General features: G+C 37.1%; 1 protein-coding gene across 8 annotated transcripts in view; it reads right to left on the bottom strand.

The window, feature by feature from the left end:
- Positions 1-16,877, bottom strand: part of LOC124218570 (Calcium-independent receptor for alpha-latrotoxin) — a 247,395-nt gene that overhangs the window by 73,416 nt on the left and 157,102 nt on the right. The window lies entirely within an intron of this gene.

Genomic DNA, 16,877 nt, shown 5'->3' with positions numbered 1-16,877 from the left:
GAAAGTAACTCGCGATTCTCTTCGTTATTTATCTCTCTTTTTTAATACCGCAAAAAGTCAAACTGATTGACAGGCTTCGAAAACATCTGTTTCAGTGTCGGATATTAATTTTACTCGTACTATGTTTCAGCCTATTTTTGTTATTCGAACATACCGTAAACAGTTCTATTTCGAGAAAATTTTCCAGCCGATCAAACTAGCGTCATATCGATGAAGTGAATATATATGCAGTGAAATTTCCCAGAACTTTGTCTAACAGAATTTAAGATACAATCAGTAATTATCACACTCGACGAAAGTCTTTGGTAAAAGATAACGGAGTTCCAGGATCAAAAGAAGAAAAAAAAAAAAGATATCGAGAAGAGGTCGAGAATATTCAAATCGAAACTAAATTAGAACTAGGGTTCCCCGCTAACGATAAATTCTTTATTTGCTGTAGGAAATAATTATTTCAACTCTATTATATGCCGATGCCCTTTGATGTTTCAAAGGTTTATAAGCCGCGTGCCGGACTGAAAATCGATAACACACATATGCTATGAATCATTGATAATATCCCATAATTGTTTATGGGGTATTTAATAAAATTGCTTTTAGACAGCTGGTGTATTTTCTCAATTTTCAACATTATTTTACGGTAATAAATGAAATTACACACCCGTCACGAAATTGAAATTTATTAAATAAATCGATGTATCAAATATTGGAGGGGAACGTGGGACACGACGTACCCCTGAGTCGTTAATTATTTTTTTTTTTTTAGCTTTCGAGCACCGGGTACCAATTGTTTTGATCTATCTCGACCAAATTCACCATTATATTCCCATAATATTACAGCAAAAGAAAAACATCAGAGACACAACGAACCCTCTACAAAAAATCAATAAAACTTTTTTTATTTTTCTATTTTATAAATGACTGCATCCTTTACTACCTGTATTGAATGAATCATCGATTATCTATCAATCTATCAATATGTATGACCGAAAAATTTATATTTCGAAATAAATGGCCTTTATCTGAAATATCATTTTTGAAAAACTGTGATAAAAGAAATTCAAACTTTTTTGGTAGTCCGTCGTGCCCCAAGTTCCCCTATTTACATGTAATGAAACCATTCAGTTCTCCCGAAATTACTGACAAGTTATATTTATTTGTTTCTCGGCAACATTTTACGCGATAATTTCGTTGAATTTTCTACATATTATTTACTGAAATTAATAAATCAGTAAAACAAGAAAGCAGAAATAAGAAGACGAAAGAAAAAACAAAGACACTAACACGAATAATTTCTTCCTCATCATTATTACTGTTGTTATAATTATAGTTGTAATTGCAGCTTTGTAGCTTCGTAGCTTTGTAGTTTCGTAGTTTCGTAGTTTTGTAGTTTCGTACTTTCGTAGTTTCGTAGTTTCGTAGTTTCGTAGTTTCGTAGTTTCGTAGTTTTGCAGTTTTGTAGTTCTAATAGTTTTAATAGTTTTAATAGTTTTCGTAGACGCGTAGCTATGTAGTTTTGTAGTTTTGTAGACGTCGTCGTTATTCAATTTTATTCCAGCCTCCTGCGAGGAAGACCGAAGGGTGAAAAGGGCGGAAAAGAGGGCTATTTTATTTTTCCTCTTCTCGTCGATAATTCCGTTATTTATTTTATTTTTTCAATACGTGCAGTTGGCCGAGCAAATCACCGAACCGAAAAGTCTTTCGCGCCTGCATCCCGCTCGAACGAACACCTCGTTCCTTTCATCTTCTCCATCCCTGCACGCCTCCCCGTGTTCAAAATAGTTACAATATTGTATAAAAAGCAGGAGAAAAAAAAAAAAAAAAGGAAACAAATCAAAGAGAACAGGGTCCGAACGTGAAGGAAAAAATAACAACGAGTAAAGTGAAGAGAGAAGAGCGCTGAAAAATTACAAAATAAAAATAAAAGAAACAAGGCTAAAAAAAGTAATATGTACTTTTTTAATGAGAATTGCGTTTTGTTTTTGTTTTTTGCCAGAAAAATTGTTTCACAATAAGCGTATTAGAAAATCACTGTCGCGATTATGTATTTTAAAAGAAAAAACCACAAAATAAAAATTACTTCAAACGGTATTTTGCGCACAATAGAAAAATATTTTTGCAATTGAACTAGACAGTATAATCATTTTCTGATTGTAAGTATATTGATGAATAATTTTTAAATTATTGCAATCATAGAAATGTATCGTTTTAAAACTATTGCAAGGATTTCTCAAATTGTAAATCTGGTTGTTTCATTTCTGTTCCTCTTTTTGATTTTTGAGACTTCCAACTAGGCGTGCGAACAACAAATCTGATCAATTTTGTTGAATAGGTAAGAATTTCTACGCGTCAGTTTGGAAGAATAATTGATTTCGATACAAAAAAAAAAAAACACAAGTAAAGTAAATGTAAATATGCGTGCAAAGAAGAATGTTAAAAAAAAAATAATGAGAGCAAATAGGGAGAGAAAAAGAAAACAAAGCCTGACAAAATATCAGCGAATGCAGATATTTTTTTTGGGAAACATTGGGAGACAAAATCACCATGATCATGATTTTACAATGATGATTATCCAGGAACTAAGATTTCGAATTATGAGTGTGTTTTGTTTTATTACGATTACGCTGAATTTCATATAATTCAAAAATCGTGAATTAACGGTTTTTCCTCAGGACGAATCGTTACGATAACGCAACCAACTTCAACATTCATTATTCTTTCTACGCCTCAAGACTCTGTCTAATATTTTCGTGCGGGTAAAATCGAATAAGTGAAATTTAGTAAAGTGGTGTGTAATCGCGAAGCTTTCGGGCCGCAAGCCGTTTCTACTGCGTAAATAAATTGTGCTACGAAAATGAACGACAAGTAGGAAAATTCGTTCACTACTATATTTTACTCGTACCTTCAACCCTGAACATTCTCCCACCTAGTTTCCTTCAACAAACATCGCGACGTGTGCACGTGTATGGAGCATTCCACGCCAAATCAGTAAACGGTTGACCATAATTTTTTTTAATTTTACCAAGTATTTTTTATACCTTTACAACCTCCCTGAAAAGGTTACAAGAATTTTTAAAAATCTTTTTCAATCTCTCGTCTTTACCCTATGATTTTTTGACGAGGGTAAAGACGAGTGATTGTAAAAATTGGAAAAAAATTTTCTAACCTTTTCAGAGTTCGTACTAAAACGTAGAAAATGTCACAGTGAACCGTTTATTGAGTTGGCGTGGAAATCCCCATATATATATATATCTATATATACGAAAATACGAAAGGGATGAATGAATAATAGTAAAATCTATACGTTCCAGGCTTTTTGTGCGGAGAAATCGTGGGTCGTTAAATTAGGTGCAAACCAACCCCCAGAACAGTGGAATATTACAGGCACAACATTACGGACGAATTATTTATGCATGAAGCGTAGAGACATAAGTAGAGGGAAAAAAAAAAAAAGTTTCTGTTACATGTATACCTGTACACTTATGGCATGAAATATTGAGAAAAAACTGAATCGGAGATGAGGTGATGTGGCGATAAAAAAAGACGACAATCGACGCAACCGCGAATTGTTTTTACACCGAGCTACGAACCGTCACGCTCCGTAAGTTCCCGTTTTTAGGGCTCCGCAACTGTGGTCTCCGAAAACGGCGAGTTTTCAGCGTTCCGAGTAAAAAAAGGTGTAAGCTTTCCTCAGGTTGTGAGCTTTCAACGAACTTGCGAAAAAGTGCAGCGTGCAGTTTCACGGAAAACCCTTTCACCATGGGTTTCAAACATTTTTAGTATTATTATCTCTTTGACTCGTATGTGCTTGAATAGGTAGTCAGAGCAGAGAAGAAATACGAGATGATATGCACGTGGGATTTTGATGTACGTCAAGCGGGCGTTGCAACTATCTATCTATCTATCTATCTTTCTATCTATCTATCTATCTATCTGACAATTAAAATTCACTACGGAAACACGCGAATGTCAGAAAGCCGTGTGGCTAAAGCAAACGAAACTATTGATTCGCCCTCCACAGGGTGACGGTACTACCTTTCGTTATACCCTGTGACCAAATTTGACCAAGTATGTATAGAGTATTCCATGCAAATCCAACCAACGTCTGACCCTGACCATTTTTCATTTCATTTCAAAATCTTTTCTGCAATTTTTCCAACTCTGAAACAGTACCCTGAATTCTTTTACATTTTTTTTTATTCAACTGTTTAATTATTTCTAAATATTGAGAGTGATTTTGAAAAGGACCTTTCTTTAAAAAACTCAAAAAATGGTCAAAAACTATATCTTCTTTTTCAAACATTTACATACCGGGCCCATGATGGACCAATTTTGTTTCTGTATTGTTTTTGTTTTTTTTCTTTTTTTACTCCCGAAAAATTCTTCAAACTTCTATTTTTCACTCAACACATTTCGAGACCAGTTTCATTATAGAATTGAACATGTTTTTTATTAACTTCGTATTGAAACCGGTCTAGTTTTGAGTATTTTTTGGAAATTTTCAAACCATTCATACAATATTTGAGTTGATCAACAAAACTGTGTGCTAAAGAAAGGAAAAAAAAAAATTCGCCCATCATGGACTCAGTCTTGAAATGTTTGGAAAAGAAAATACAGTTTTTTCAGAATATAAAAAGAAATTCCTTTTCAAAATCATTCTCCATATTTGCAAATGATTAACCAGTTGAGTATAAAAATCTAAAAAATTTCAGGGTTGAAATAATTGCAGAAAAAATTTGGAATAAAATCAAAAATTGTGTGTGCCAGTGTGAATTCCCCATATATATAGCTGTATGTGTACCAGATCCCACAACATCTGCTCTCACGGAGCATCCCACGGGAAATAATAAAATTCCACACGTTCGAGTAAGTAAATGAAGTGAGTTTAGAGAGGCGGTTGTCGGTATAAGTGAGTAAACAGCCGAGGAGCTGGCGAGTTTACTATACGTGCGTACGTAGAGCTTGACGAAGAAGCAAAATTACCACAAGCGGCAGTGACCGGTTCTTAGGGAGACGTATGTATGTTAAACCATTAATTACAACTCATTAAGGAAAGTAACTACTACCAGAAGCATCTGTCTTTGACGGTATTCCCGATGCCGCGCACGCTCAAGCATAGCGTGAATCATTCTTTTAATCATTTCATTAGTAAAGATCAACGACAAACTGTCGACAAGAGTGAATAAAGGAGAGAAGAGAATTAGGGATAAATAACAAACGAACAATCGATGTGCTGCGTATTTTTTATCGTCACCGATTTAAAGTTAAAGTAAAACCGTCGACAGCAAAAAGAATATTTTTTTTTTTTATTTTTTATTTTTCATTAGAGAAGCAATAAATTTATCCCAATAAAGAATTTTCTGTAACGAAACGCGTTCGGTGGGGGAAAAAAAAAAAAACAAGGTCAAAGTTGGTAACCTAATCGTCACAAAAGATTGGACAAAAAAAAAAAACGAAAAAAAAATAGTGAGAGATAATTGTTTTATTATTTGTTTCGATTTCCGCAACTTCATTTTTTGTGCAACAAATATATTATTTATAGGTGATTTTAATCAACAATTGTCACCGAATGCACTATACGCATAGTTAACCACGCGACATCGCCGGTTGGACTAATTAAAATTCCAACTATAAAGTAAGAAGAAAGTATATTGTAATATTGAAGAATGGTGTATAATAAAGGAGGGTTGAAGAATTAATGAGGGGTGGTCAGGGGTTCGGAAAATGTCAGGTCAAAGGGGTTGAAGAAGAAGGGCGGTTTTCGTATCTGATGGGTAATTCGCGGTTGCAAAGATCGATCAAAATCCTTTTTATCTCTTTCTCTCTCTCTCTCTCTTTCTCTGTCGTATAGAAAGATAAAAAACATGATGATATTTGTGTGAAAATAGAGGCTCCTTTTCGTACTTCTTTTCCACTTCTCTTTCTTCTTCTTCCTCTTCTTCTTTTATTTGCAACGACTGCACCGAAGAAATACCTTAAGCCCCACGTTCCAAGAGGAAGGAAGTGAAACGCGGATAAGGTGGGAAAGTGAAAGGCATTTTTTAATTATTTTACAAATATTTTTCGATGAGAATTCCTCCTTTACGACGAAGAGTCGGGGGTGAGAGCAGAATTTCCGGACTCTTACTCTGATCAGCTATAGCCGCTCGTTTAAAATATTGTTGTATAATATACCTACATCAGCCTATACGCGAGGTGATAAATGAAAAATTAATTAATTGATTAATTGATCCCACATTTTAAGCTTTTTCGAACAAAAGGGTGTATAAGTGCAGAAAATGTAGGTGTAATGTACGCGAAATTCATACGATATTTCAATACCTCGGTTTCATATATTTGGATTGATTTCGATGAAACGACGTAATTGAAAAAAAAAAAAAAAAATCAAACACCAAAACTCTTTACCAGTTTGGAATGTGTTTGAGAGACAAAAAAAAAAAAAAATACTCTACACTTGCAAAAATTAAATTTCAACAAATATTTCACGCAAGATTTTTGCAATAATAATTGAAAAAGTACTGAAATGATCAAAGCCAAAATTTAATCAGTTCCAAGTTTGGAAAAGCCACGTCGATTAAAACCAAAATCATTGAAAACCGGTAACTCGTTCTCGAGATATCGCCGGGCAAAAAAATTGATCACAGACGTCCATTTAAAAATGATATAAGATGATTCTCTAAATTTAAAAACGTGGAGATCTATTGAAAACTCAACTTTTTATGTTCGGGGTGATTACAATAACTTCCTTTTTATCTCTATGAAAACAGAGAGACTGAAAGTTGAAACAAAAAAAAAAAAACACTAAACACGCTGTAATACCATTAGACTTATTTGCAAACATGAAACCATTTATAATCTGTAAAATTGTACAGCTAAATAGAATACTTCCAGACGGTATTAAATTTCGACGCTGTCGACGTTTTTTTTTCTCTTTTCTTTTGTGTTTTTTTCTTTTGTCGTTTCTACTTTCCTCCAGACGAGAATTGTGATTAAATTTGCAACGCGTTATACGTATAATCTCGTGCCCATGACTATTTTAATAAGGTAAATCAAAGAGGAATGGGTTTTGTTCACGGGAGAAACGAGACAGGTAAATAGGTTCAAGTACGCCTATGGTAAAACAGGGAGCGAGATCGCGACGCAAAGGGCGCTCAGTCGGTGTGATAGAGCAGAGCTACTGACTAGGTGAACTCCGTCAGCAGCAGCAGCGGACCCAGTCAGCGTCGAGGTGCGGACACGTCACGATTCGATGATTAATACGACGGTGGCATGCGAACCGAAAGTATAAAGGTGTCCGCAATGTTCCCTCTTTCCTCCCTCTCGGCCTCCCTTCAGGGACGCTGCTTAACGATGGGAAGTGAGTTACACTGTAGTTTGAGTAGCTTTTAGAACTTGAAGCTTTGAAGGTTATTATTGCACATGTGTACTCAACTTTTGCCTGTCACTTCGTGGGCATGTGAGGCACGATGTTGTACGAATTGTAAACATGGACGTGCAGATATGTGGAATTGGAAAATTTTATCGCCACCTTTTCCTCGGAAGAATAGTTAAGAGTCAGACGGTTGGAGTAGAAGTTAAATAAAATTGAAGAAATTGGAAAGAAAAGAAAATAGCGAGATTAATCTAATTGTTGAAGTCGACTAAAATTGAGGAAAAACTACACGATGTCGAAGATAACTGTAAGTTGAATGAAATTAGAAGTTTCGCAAAGTTGAGCAAAACTACAAGATGACCAAAATTGCGAAGTTGAGTTACAATGACAATGGTCGAGCATTTTTAGTGGGAATTGGTTTGGCAATTTTTTATAAATTTCACCAATGGCTACAAGAAGTTTGAACAAAATCCGAAACCCTTTTGGGTTGGGTAAGAACATCATGCTAAAAATGATCAAAATCGAATGGGGCTCAGGTACATGGGTTGCTAATTCGACATGGAATGTTTATCTCCGGTGGTATATTTATAACTACAAGTCAGTGAATTTTTACTAACTCAAATTTACAGAGTTAGATACCTGTAGAAAATTGCGAGAAAAATAGTTTACGATAATCGTACAACGGTAAACGACAAAGAAAAGATATGAGAGACTAATTGAGGTACATACGACAAGGAGGAGAAGAAGGTGGAGGTGGAGGAGCTTTGTCCTGGGTACACAGTCACACGTGTCGAAGAGTGTATACTTAGGGAAGACAAGACCATAAACTGTATAAATAAATGCATAAAAGATTGGTAAAACCATCGAGAAAAGCAGGCAGGCAGGCAGGCAGGCAGGCACTCAGACAGGCGCTTATTGACCCGCATATAGTGAAAAGGTGCGGGCAAACGGCATAATCCGGATGGATAATCGGCTTAGCGTTGGTTCTCTCCGCCCTCCTCGTCATGGTTCCACGTTCCACCTCCAAATTGTTGTGCGGCATGCAACAAAATGATGGAAGATGCAACAAACGCAAATGTCGAAGCTTTTCTTCTTCGTCTTCGTCATCGTCGTCGGCAAACAAAGGCCACGAGTATAGATGGATTTCACCCGATAGCTGTTAAACGGAAAAACGTCACGGGGAGAGAGAGAGAGAGAGAGAGAGAGAGAGAGAGAGAGAGAGAGAGAGAGAGAGAGAGAGAGAGAGAGAGAGAGAGAGAGAGAGAGAGAGAGAGAGAGAGAGGAAGAGGAAAGAGCTCAGGTAGTTTTTCAGGTAGTTAGCATCGGTAGCCGATGTGCTTTGGGGTCTCTTACTTACACTGCACTGCAGAAGAAAGGAGCGTGACGACGTGGTACATTAGCTCAGGGGGTTTCATGGGGGTATATATTTGCTGCCTGCCTACCTACTGCGGAAAATGGAAACGTATACACACGTCAATTTATTGTGTGCAACACCCCGAGTAGATGCACCGACAGAGATGATGGATGGGGCGGGTCCCATTCGTTGTGCAAATACAAATACAAATACAAAAATGAAAATGCCAAACACTTTGAAACGCTCGCAACTACACACACACACACAGACACCGACACTATTGGAGAATACTCTCTTCCTCCTCCACCTCCTCCTCCTCCTGCTTCTTCTTCTTCTTCTCTCTAAAGATGCTGATAGGTGTGACTGCACATTACAGAAGTTGGAACGTTATAATACCCGTAACGTATATATCACATGTACCAAAGCCTTGTTCACCGAAAACTAGGTATAATGTCAAAGATTTATGACAGCGAACATTTCTGTGTTTACCTTCCGTATCAACGAATATTCTCAAGGTGGTACCAGTAGTAGGTAGGTAGGTAGGTACTGTCCACACTTTGGAATCCAACGAAAACTTGCTTTCCTATTTATTTACGTACATATGTTGCACAAGTCTTGAAAAACTAAACCGGATTACAGACGCTACAGTTCGCATTCATGTTGAATGTTAAGCAGAGGATTGATTACTTCATTCGATATAAGAAAATATAACCTGACTTCGTTACTAACTAAATTCTTCAATTGCATCATACAAATTTTTATCTACCGAGAGTTTCCAAACTTCGATTAACTTGGAATTGGTTTTCAATTTTGGATTTCATTTTTCTTTTTTTGATCCTTCTTAACGATGACATTTTTGCAATTTTATGTTTAACATCGGAAATTTCAACAACTACTTTTTGATTTTCTACATAATCACGTGAAGTAAAAACCTAGTAAAACGTAGACTCGGTGACTGATACATGCTTAAATTCTTATTTGGACACATTAAACATCTGTCGTAGAACTTTCGTCACGATGATGATCGTCATCAGTCGAACGGTTCGCGTTCCATGGATATATACATATAACAAGACTGTAACACGCGGACAGAGTGATAAATGTCAAGTGAGCCAAGGATGGTCCCTATACAATCTATCCATCTCTAAACATGTGTATGCATACGTATCTTCGTACATACGTAACGTACATGTACGTACATATGTACCCATAACATATACTGCAGCCGGAATGCTTCCTGTGGGAAAAAGCGACCGCAGAGCTAATTGAATGAAGTCATTCCGAGTTTAATAGTTATCCGTCTGACCAAGTAGAGGGAAACAGAGAGATAGAAGCATGGGCGGAGAAAAAGAGATGATCACGTGATGTCGAATTAGGGAGAAAAGCTGACACCTTGCTCGTCTTTGACATCGGCGCATATGGTGTAAAAAAACGCAATTCCAAAACACGAGCATAGTCCAGGTGCATTGAAATTCTTGAAAGTTTCAAGCTCCAACAATTGGCGTCATCTTTTTCATCTCCCTATTATTTAACAATAGCTAGCGACTTGATATCAATCCAAAATTGATAAGGTATTTTTATTTAAACACGTAGCTGAGACAATCTAAAAATTATCAGAAACATGTGAACATACACCTCCTATCATCACCGTGACGGAAAGTCGACAAACAAGTAGTTAGTGTTTAAGGAATGGCCTCTTATACAACTGGCGGAGGATGGTGATGCAGTGCAGCAAAAGGCTCGGTGATCTTAAGGCCTCGCTCACCGTCTCTCTCTCTCTCTCTCTTTTTATCTATCTCTCTCTAGGTTTAACTAGACGCTTCCTTATTTTCCCAATGATAAAATAAACATAAATTATGTACCAGAGAGAAAGAGAGAGAGAAAGAGCAGGGACGTAAGGAACGGTTGTTACTGCTGTGTTATTAACACTGGTGCATATCAGAAGCGTTCTCTCTATCTACTCGATGCTGTCAATTATAAGTCGAGAGAGGATTGTGCGATCAAATCGTACCGCGAGTCTGCGGTACTGCAGTTTTGTTATAACTACGTTATTAAGGTGAGCGTACCAGTTATTGACACGTTTAGACCCAGTTATTGGCTCTCTCATTTTGCAAAATTATAAATCTATGGCACAAATTGTGAATTATTCGATGACCAAAACCAATCGCTGGATATTTAGACACTACGAATAAATTTTTTGGTAATTTTGGAACTAAGGATAAAACAGATACACAACCAAAAAAGGATCAATAACTGGTACACTTACCTTCGGTAAAAGATATTGAGAAGAATGAGCAAAGAAGTTGTAACTCGAAGGGAAGAAATAAAATCAGAAATTTCATCGAAATTGCGTGTCGTATAGACGCGTGTGTGTCCAAGTATCATAAAAGGTTCAATCTGTCGGTAAACGTATGTATATATTGTATATGCCAAAGGGTTATAGTCATGTTTCAGGGTCGCGTAAACGAGCGGGCCAATTTGAAGGGGTGCCAAAAGCAAAGGCATGCAAAGGGTAGACGGCTCGGAAGGCTGAAGCAACGTCGAAGAGCTCTTCGCGGCACCGTCAGGTACGAAACGGCACGGTGCGTCACGAGGCGCCTTATCACGACGTCAAGTCGACGACGACAAGGAAAGAAGGAATTGGAAAGGTGGATGAACGACTGGAACGAGCCTATAGAGCCTGAGGCCTTCACCCTTCCGGTAGAAACAAACCTATCCTAGGTTACAAATGCATAAAGTATGGTGATTCATGATGCATCTCATAATATTTCGACCTATCAAGATCTCGTAATGAAGGAATAGGTCATTATAATGGGCGGGGGTACAACTTGGACGGTCTATAATCTTATCACCGGATTGGAAACGTGGTCATTCGCAACTTACATGCGCCATGCCACCATTTTGCTATCAATTTCAATGAAAAAAATCCAAAATGGTCTTCAAACTAGAGATAATAAAGCCTTTAAACTGAAATTACTTCAGGTGTTTTCAATTTCTTAAAAAAAAAAAAAAAAATTGAGCTGAGGTTCATCGTACCATGCTCACTAGTCTTCAATCATCCTTTGAAAACTGATCGAAACGTCGTGTAGGTACATGACGAAAAAACTGTTTACCATCGATTCTGAGAGTCGATTTGATCAGTGAAATGAATTGGAATCGTACCAAATCACGTGATTGGTAACTTGACATCAAGTAGACTCGAATCACTGGCCGTTATACCAACTCGTACATCATTGAATTCTTCCGGAACCAGTTGAAACGGGCTGGAGTCTCGTCAAATCAATTTTCTGTACAAAAGAAATTCAAGATACCTCAAACGGTGACAGTTTTAATAATGATACCGTGACTGGTGTCCTAGTCCGTTATGGACAGTTATTCGAGTACATTGACCAATCGAAGAGAGAGTTGGCTGGTTTCATCCAAGAAGAGTTTTCATTCTTACCAAATAATACAGATTACAGTATTACTAACCGCGGTCGGTTTTCTTTTCCAACCGCAACGCTGCAAACACATCGATTAATTTCTCCCTCTCTTGTCAATCATAACAGAACATCGAACATCCAGGTCAAGCGTTAATTTGTCCCCATTCCCACTGGTCTCTGAATCTTTTGAACTAATACTCTCAAGAAGTTTTCGCGAGAATATAACAGTCTTATCTCACGTGGCGGGATGAAGAATCTATATTAATATCCTCTGGGGAACTTTACAGTCGTATCCGAATGACCCTGCGAATTTTAGTCTATAATGTATGTATGAGGTTTCGCGGTACGTGGTAAGTAGAGCGGAGAAAAGCGTCTCTGCATCTAAAACCCGGAGAGAAACCAAGAAAACTGGGAAGCACTAGCGACCGAAGTCGTCCCATGGGAAAATACGGGAAGGAAGAGGGAATGGTACGTGAAGTCGGTAGTCAGGAATCGGGACTCCTTGTATACCCGTTATCGCCGTTTTCTCACGCGCAAGATTTCAGAAGAACCATTCCAGGAAGCTGAAGACGACGAAGACGAAGAAGAAGGAGGAGGAGGTCCTCCTTTTCGTCACTTCTACTAGTGATTTTCACGTTTCGGTGAAGAGAGGCTGGATGGTTGGGTAACTAGATAATAAGTAAGAACAAGTCCACGCATAGAGACGTGTACACATTAAGGTGGTGCCCTAAACGTTCACTTATACAGGGTGTCAAAATTTAAAACACATTTCATTTTCAGTGGAGCTAATGGTTCAATTATTGGAAAATGTGTCCTACAAAAGTTGTATGGTTCAGAGAGGGGGACACATGAAGAATTTTTTTCGTGCGGTCCAGCATCATAACTGGTGATGCTGTGAAGGTTGAACCAGTTTAAAAAAAAAATGGAATCATGCATTTTTGTTTATAGATTGGGGCTGTTGAGCCCTTTTTCGTGTTTGGAATACGTAGACTGCGTCACACTTCAATAGAATCGCGTAACGGTTACGCACAGAGTGAAATTCACCCCATCTCGAAAAAAAGTGACGATACATGTTCTGCTTCAAAAATGAGTTCCAAACATCCAACAAAAAATATCTAGGTATTGTTTAAGGATGGCAGAAAAATTTGTTTCAATTTTCCTGACCAAATTTTATTGTTTAAATATTGTAAAACGTCGACAAAGTTAACGTACTAAAATGGACTCTACGAGGAGACTCATGATGTAAGAAAACAAGGTGTGTACCAGTACCGAAGACCGATTTTCGCTCAGTCTGCGTATGTCCAAGATGACGTCACAGAAATCACGTAACTAGGTTAGGTACTTGAGGTTACTTATTTATTTCCGTACATTCTGTTTGCTGAAAATGCCAGTTTCTGCGGTCAAAAGTTGAAGAAGTAACGATATAAAAACACTAAAGAACAAAATATCAAGCCTATTACATGACTTCACCTTGGATATGTTTTGTGATTGGTTCAACTGATTCGCATGAGCATTGTTTAACCTTGTTTCCTGACATCACGTGATGATTTTGAAAAATATTTGAGGTTATATTCACCCCAATCGACCAATTAGAGTAAAGTTTGATTAAAAAAGATTTGTGGATTACATTCTTTACCTAAAGAGCTAACAATGAGAGACAAGCCTGTAGTAGGATAGCAAATTGGCGTTGAAGCAGAAAAAAAAGAGATTGTTGAGCTGCAGTATAATTTTAACGAGTTTAATTTATACGAATAAGTTTTTCGAATTTATGAAAATCTTGAACAAAAACCATGCAAAGTACGATACTCGATGTCTTTTACCTTCATCCTATCCTCTACCTCTCTTTCCAATTCGGTTCCCAATACAATGGAGTGGAAGAGTATAGAAAAAATTCGAGTAAAATGAGAAGAAATGAATGAAGAAAGCGGGTGATGAGAAGAGGAGATGATGAAACCGGCTTCTACTTTGCTCTCGTCTACTATTTCGTTCCCCCAACGCCACACGATCTCTGGATTATAGAGATCCTCGGTTATGGGTTCTGCGATTCTGGGCGCTGGAGAGGCGTGCGAGCGACGCGTAGGTTGATTCATAGCGCCAACTACTACCCTAAAAAACTATTATTCTCTTCCGTCTTTCTCTCTCTCTCTCTCCCTCTATATATTCCTCCGTCCTTCTTCCTTACTGTTTTTTGTTACCGGTCTCTTTATAGTCGTCTCAGCGGTATTTGGACGTTCTTTTACATCGTTCGTTCCATTCGTTCAGGCAAACCTGTCTCTCGCCAGGTTATTTCTTCTCCCTCCTCTATTCGCCACCGTCTGTCGTGTATTTCTATCGCTCGATGTTTAATTTCACGTTTTTTGTTTTTAGTTTTTTTTTGGTTTTTGACTCACCGATCAGGCAGTAAACACGAAAATATTGATGGATAATATAAAAATCACAATGCAGCAATTTTTTTATTCATCAGTTTCTTTCTTATTTTCACATGCGGCAAGAATTTAGGTACAACCGATTATTTAATATTGTTAATAAAAATTGCCAAGTAATTATGGTATAATTATAATAAGAATAGTAATAATCAAGGAGTTAAACCGCAATCGGCAGTGTCGACTTTCCTTTCAGCGAAGCATGGCAGTAAAATTACAGTGTCGTTATCAAATCGTCACGCTCGTATACATATAAACGCGTGTGTGCATATGTATAGCGATGGCCATATCTTATCCTTATGTTAATAACACTTTGCGTAGTCTGAATTCCGTTCTTTTTATCAACTTTTGCTCATCGAAAAAACTTTTAAGAGGAAAAAAAAAAAAAAGCAAAAACTGCCCCCGCATCAAAAATAGACTGTAATAAAAAAAAACTTGGAAAATAATAAAATTTTATAGGCGGGTGTAACGCTTGCAAAAATATAATTTCCGGTATTATTGCTGTGTATGAATATATCTATATATATAATATGCCTGCTGAACGGCAGGTATACGGATTGAAATACAGCGGCAGTAAAAGAGGTGCGTGGTACTGGTTGTGCAATTGAAAAGGGAATAGGAAAAATAGGTAATAAAAAAAAAAGAGAAATAAAAAAATAGAGAAAAACGAAGTATAAAAAGTCCCGGAAACGTTTAATAGCTTCTCTGAAGGAATCAGGTATTATTTCGGGCCTTAAATGGCGGATCGTGTATTGTGTTACATATTTTATTATATGTATAGTACATCGTTGCAGTTACAGGGTTTAAATATTTATATATATACATGGTGTATACACTATACAGTATACATGTATAAAATAGATTTAACCTCTAGACGGCCGGTAACACCACTATAGTGGTGTTGCCATGATTCGAACATATCCGGGGAACATTGGGGGATGATTATATGGAAGTATCCCACCAAAGTAGGCATGTATCACAGAAAAAAATCCCGGCCGCCAGCAGGTTAAAGGAGCTGTGCGAAATGATATATAATATACATGGTATGCGGAAAACGTAGGTCGTGTCATAAAAAAAAAAAAAAAAAAAAAAAAAAAAAAAAAAAAAAAAAAAAAGGAAAAAGAATTATGTGAAATAAAGAATGACTGGCTGGCAAAAGAATATTTTATACACAAGAAAGATAGCAGTGGAATAAAACCGAGGTAGACACAAAGGGTCTCCTCCTGGGCGCATAAAAAATAGCGTTATAAAATTGAAAAAAAAAAAAGACATTCGTTGTATATAGATACATGAATTTTCGCTTGAATATAATATAGACGTAATATTAAGTATATGATATATATATGTATATATAATATATAAGAATAGCATAAATTGTATGATAAGGCGAAATAGCACGCGAATAAAAATTCTTTTTCAAAACTTTTCATCGCAATAATATCGTCGTGTGATTTCAGTGACGTTTAAATGTCAATTAAAACGCGATAGCAATTTCCGAGTATAATTATTCTGGTACGATCATGAAGAATGAAATTTTTCTCAATTCATCAGGAAACGATGATCGAGTCTTGAATAGATTGGTGTAACAGGGAAGTGGGGCAAACAACGGGGGCCAATCGGAGATGATAGTTTTTTCTGGATTTAAGATCGGCTTGTTTCTAATTATGATAATGGCTCTCTCTCTCTCTCTCTCTCTCTCTTGCGGATGATGATGATAATGATGATGATGATGATGATGATCGCGGTGAACATCTGTCTGGTGTGGGGGGGTAATTTGACGGAGGTGGAAGGAGGAAGGATAAGCGCTATATACCCGGGGTCTATTAATCATACAAATGGTTCATTACGACGGTATAGGTTTAAGAAGACGCGCGGATAATCGGAGAGGAGAGAACGGGAAGTCAGAGATGGAGATGGAAGCCGGTTCGAATCGTACAAAGTTCACTGATCATCCCCGAAATCTGTACATATATGTAGTAGGGTGATCCTTACTTAGGGTGTTGATGATTTTTTTTCAGACCACCCCCCAAACCAACTATAAATAATTCAAAATCAATACTAACCCGTGCCTGTAAATGGATGGATATCACCATTTAAAATACACCCGTTTCAGATACATTCTCAGCATATAATTCATTGTCAGAGCGACGATGTTCGAATCAATCTGTAATCGCGAAGGTTTAGTGAGTATTAGTACTACTATCTGAGAAAAAATTCACATCATCGTACCAACAAATCTCGACGAATTGCACACCCTAGAAATTTGACTTATTCTTTTTATTTACAAGAAATGCAATTGTCTATATTAC

This window comes from Neodiprion pinetum, chromosome 5, assembly GCF_021155775.2.
Source record: "Neodiprion pinetum isolate iyNeoPine1 chromosome 5, iyNeoPine1.2, whole genome shotgun sequence".
NCBI classification, from domain to species: Eukaryota; Metazoa; Arthropoda; class Insecta; order Hymenoptera; family Diprionidae; genus Neodiprion; species Neodiprion pinetum.
Note: the sequence above shows the minus strand (reverse complement) of the source record. Positions and strands in the feature narration are given on the sequence as shown.